The sequence below is a fragment of the Talpa occidentalis genome, unplaced genomic scaffold (genome assembly GCF_014898055.3).
Source record: "Talpa occidentalis isolate TD23 unplaced genomic scaffold, MPIMG_talOcc4v2.1 talOcc4.3, whole genome shotgun sequence".
NCBI classification, from domain to species: domain Eukaryota; kingdom Metazoa; phylum Chordata; class Mammalia; order Eulipotyphla; family Talpidae; genus Talpa; species Talpa occidentalis.
In genome coordinates this window covers 136,415,499-136,419,792 of record NW_023603184.1, presented here as the reverse complement: position 1 = coordinate 136,419,792, position 4,294 = coordinate 136,415,499, and the positions used below count along the sequence as shown (strand labels likewise).

The 4,294-nt window shown below is 45.9% G+C and overlaps 1 pseudogene; it reads left to right on the top strand.

The window, feature by feature from the left end:
* The first annotated feature begins 618 nt into the window (after positions 1–618).
* Positions 619–2,803, top strand: LOC119255195 (actin-like; annotated as a pseudogene).
* The last annotated feature ends 1,491 nt before the right edge of the window (positions 2,804–4,294 follow it).

The following is a 4,294-nucleotide window of genomic DNA, read 5'->3' as shown; positions in this document are numbered from 1 at the left end:
TAATAATCAATGTTGGATTGAGTTTCGAGGCCCCAGGAACACACTGGACATAGTTCTGACCATAAAAAGGGACTTAGGTGTCTTATCTTTCAAAATACAGGAAAAAACATAATTGTAGAATATTGGCCCTATAGACATCTTGCAGGTTATGGGCCACATAGTTTGAGGAATTCCGTGTGTCTTTCCAGGCTTTGAATTGTTTTTTTCAAGGAATTGGATGGACTGTTCTCTGTTTACTGGAAAATTCCTCTGTCAAAAGGAGGAAGTGGGCTTATGTGATAAACAGAAGATTCCCATTAGAAACAAGGAAAAGTACTCTCAGTCTGTTCTTAAGAAAGGGATAAAGCACAAGATGACCCTCTGAGATATCTATTCTTCATATGGTTGTCTTTGTGTCTGTGTCATGCTGGTTAATTTGTATGTCTTAATGTCTTCTGAAATTTTGTTGCATTGATAGTCCAAAAAATTGGCCATCACCCGGAAATTGAAAATCTGTTCCATAAACATTTTCTCTGGACACAGGGATAGATAAGACATCAGGTCTTCAGGTGGGTCAACTTGGTAACCTACTGATAGAAGTTGTAAGTGTGGAGCTGCCCTGCCTGTGTTCAGCCACACATGGCCGTGGACTTCACCCAGGAGAAGAATGGGCATGTTTACAAGGATGAAAGAGCATGTAGAGAGTATTTCTTCTGAGATGCTGGATTAAATTGATCAACTACATCATCACAATCATTGCCACAGTTACTACTTTTCATATGAGCTTTTACGTCAGTTGTCTAAGAAGGCGGCATCCTTCCTGGGGAAAGGGACATTGAGGACATCTCACTGTTTGCAGAGATTTCAGCTGAGCAAGCCAACCTTGACACTTTCATAAAGCTGACTGGGGTTAGGAAGTCATCTGGGCAGTAATAAGAGTCTAAACAGTAAAAACACTCCTTAAGATCTGCACTTCACCAGACACCAATAAAGTGAGGCAGGAGAAAACGCTCATGGGAACAAAACAGAATCAGCTTCTTCCCACCCTCTACTGGGGGAATCTTCTTGGACTTTGTTGCTGTGGTGGGGCATGTTGTCAACAGTAGTGTGTGTGTGTGTGTGTGTGTGTGTGTGAGTGTGTGTGTGTGTAAGAAAGAGAGAGAGAGAGTGAGAGAGAGACATTAATTCCATGCCTCAAAGATAACTCTTCTTATGTGAATCCAAAAAGAACATGATTGGGGCTTATCCTCCAAATATTCTACTTTCAGCTGAGGCTGTGGCCCCCAGAGAGCATGTACCTCAACTCCTGGCTGTTTCACTGTGCCACACCTCCACCAGCTCACCGGGAGGGTGATATTACTCATCTATGACAATGGTTCCATGTGTGCTGGGCTGGTGTATCAGGCCATGATGCCCCTTGGGCTGACTTCCCTTCACACTGGGTGTGATGGTGAGCATGGTACACAAGGACCCCTTCTGTGCAAGGGGTGAGGCCCAGAGCAAGAGGGTCATCCTGATCCTGAAGAATACCACCAACTGGGATGACCTGGGAAGATCTGGACTATACCTTCTCCAATGAGCTGCTGGTGGCTGCTGAGGAGCACCCCGTGCTCCTGACTGAGACTACCCTGTGCCCCAAGGCCAATCATGAGATGTCCCAGATCATGGTCTAGACCTTCAAACCCCAGCCAGATACTGGCCATCCAGGCCGTCCTGTCCCTGTATGCTTCTGGCCCTGCCACTGGCATCATGATGGACTCGGGTAACAGGGTTACCCATACGGTGCCCATTAATGAGGGGTATGGCTTCCCCCACACTATGTGGCACCTGGCCATGGCTGGCCAGGACATGATGGGACCCCATGAAGATCCTCATTGAGTGTAGCTACAGCTTCACCCTACAGCTGAGAGGGAAATTGTACAGGACACCAAGGAGAAGCTCTGTAATGCCAGCCTGGACTTCTGGAGCAGGAGATGGCCACTGTGGCCTCCAGTTCCTCCTTGGAGAAGAATTGTGAGCTGAATGAGGGTCCAGTCATCACCACTGGCAATGAGTAGATCCCCTGCCCGAGGCTGTTCCAGGCCTCCTTCCTGGGCGTGCACTCCCGTGGCATCCAGGAAACTAAACTTCAACTCCATTATGAAGTGCGATATTGAATCTGCAAGGACCTCTATGCCAGCACAGTGCTGTCCGGCGGGACCACCCTGTACCTCAGCATTGCCAACAGGATGCAGGAGATCATGGACCTGGCTCCCAGCATTGTGAATATCAAGATCTTTGCACCCCATGAGTGTAAGTACCCCATGTGGGTCAGTGGCTCCATCCTGGCTTTGCTGTCCACATTGCAGCAGATGCAACCAGCAAGCAGGAGCTCAAGGACTCTGGCCTTAGTGGCTGTGACTTAGTTGTGTCACACCCTTTCTTGAGAGATCTTTCTCAGAAAATGAGAGGAGGTTTGCATGGCTTTATTGCTTTTGTTATTTTTAATTTGTTTTGGTGCTTGATTCAGGATTTAAAAGCTGGAACGGTAAAGTTTATAGCAGTCAGTTGGAGCAAATACCCCCAACTTCTGCAATGTGGCTTTGTATATTGATTTTTTCAATAGTCATCCCAAATATACTTGATGCACCATTACAGGAAGTCCCTTGCCTTCTAAAGCCTCCCCACCTGTCCTTAGAAGGGCCAGTCCTTACCCAAGTCCACACGGGAGGGTGATAGCCTTACTTAGTGTAAATTATGTAACCCAATTCTTTAAATCTTTGTTTTGTTTTATTTAGGTTGGTCAACCATCTTGGTCCTCTTTGTCCCCCAACTTGAGACATAGAAGGCTTTTGGTTTCCCTGGGGAGGACTGTGGTGTGGAGCCAGCTAAGGATTACCTCTACAAGACCAGTTCAATGAAGTGCATACCTTAAAGAAAAATTCTAGTTTCCCTTACCTCTAGACTACTTGCTATTCCAGAATCTGCCTAGGTATTTTCAGATTGTAGTACACTTGAGATGAGACACACTCTTAGTTACTGGCTTTCTGGCATGTGGGGCAGGGCTTTCTTTGGTTTTTCCCAACTTGCTCTCTTTGGAGGAGGCAGGGTTGGGATTAGGGAGATAGTAGTGTTTCCTCTGCCTCGGGCACGGAGGAGTTGCTGCTGGGCAGGGAGACCTGTGGGCCCCCATGGCCTCTCCCACCTCCCCAGCTCCTTGCCACTAGTTCCCTGTGGGCTCAGACACCCATTCTGAGAGGCACAACTGGATATGAGGAAAAGTGGGTGAAGCTTTGTGGACAAAGAACTTTTTTTAGTGCCTTTAAGGGGCTCCCTAATCTCTCAGTAAGATTTAATAACTAGAAAATGTCAACTAGTATTCAAGGGTCAGGACCAGTGAAAGATCTAGTGACCAGTAATAATGTGTAAACTTAGGTCAGGGGAATGACCTTGGCTTCCTCCAGGTCACTTTGGCTGTAGTGGCTGAAGCAAGGCCACATGCACCCCTGTCCCGGCTTTCTCCTCCTGCATTTTGAGGCTGTGCCTATGTGGCATGTCCTCTCTAGTGACTGTGAAATGGGCTCATCTTGGATCCTGCCGCCTGTCCTGATCTAAAGATTTTCAGCCCACTCTGCTCTTCTTAGCAAGACTCTTTACTCTCTCTTTCCATACTCTAGCCATCTGCTCACCCACCCTGAAACTCAGAGAAGAAAAAAAAAAAAATCTGTGTGACCCATGGAAAATTTCACTGTAGACAAAACCAGTCCCAACCCCTCCCTGCTTTGTTCCATCTGCAATCTCAAAATCAGTCTTCTTGGCCTGTCATCTGTAGGATTTTCTCTCAGCAGACCTGCTGGGTCACCATGCCTCAGCTACAAGTGGGCATTTGCTACTATTTCTTAAAATAAATTTTTCTAGAAGTTTGCCATATCAGCTTGCATTATCTTGCACTCAATTAGTTTTTGGCTCTGATTTTTTTTTTCCATATTAGAGTTTGAATTGGCTCATAGACCTGTAGTTTTAATCCATCACCAACTTGATGTAAATTGATTTTGGGTCTAAAACAGGGCCTGGCCCCAGGTAAAGTTGTGAAATTGTTGAAATGTGTCTCTGGCACCCAATCACCTCCCATCTCATGTCCTTTCCTTCCCTGGGTTTGCTTGGTGTTGGCTGTTTCCCTTGGAAACTCTTTGACAAATGTAGCTGTTTTATCTGATTCACCAATGGCATTTACATAATACCATTTCTGAGACAATTTAGGATCTTCCTACCTTTAGCTCTTTTCAATTGTACCATAAGTTGGTTGATCATAGAATATTTGGATATTTTTATTTCA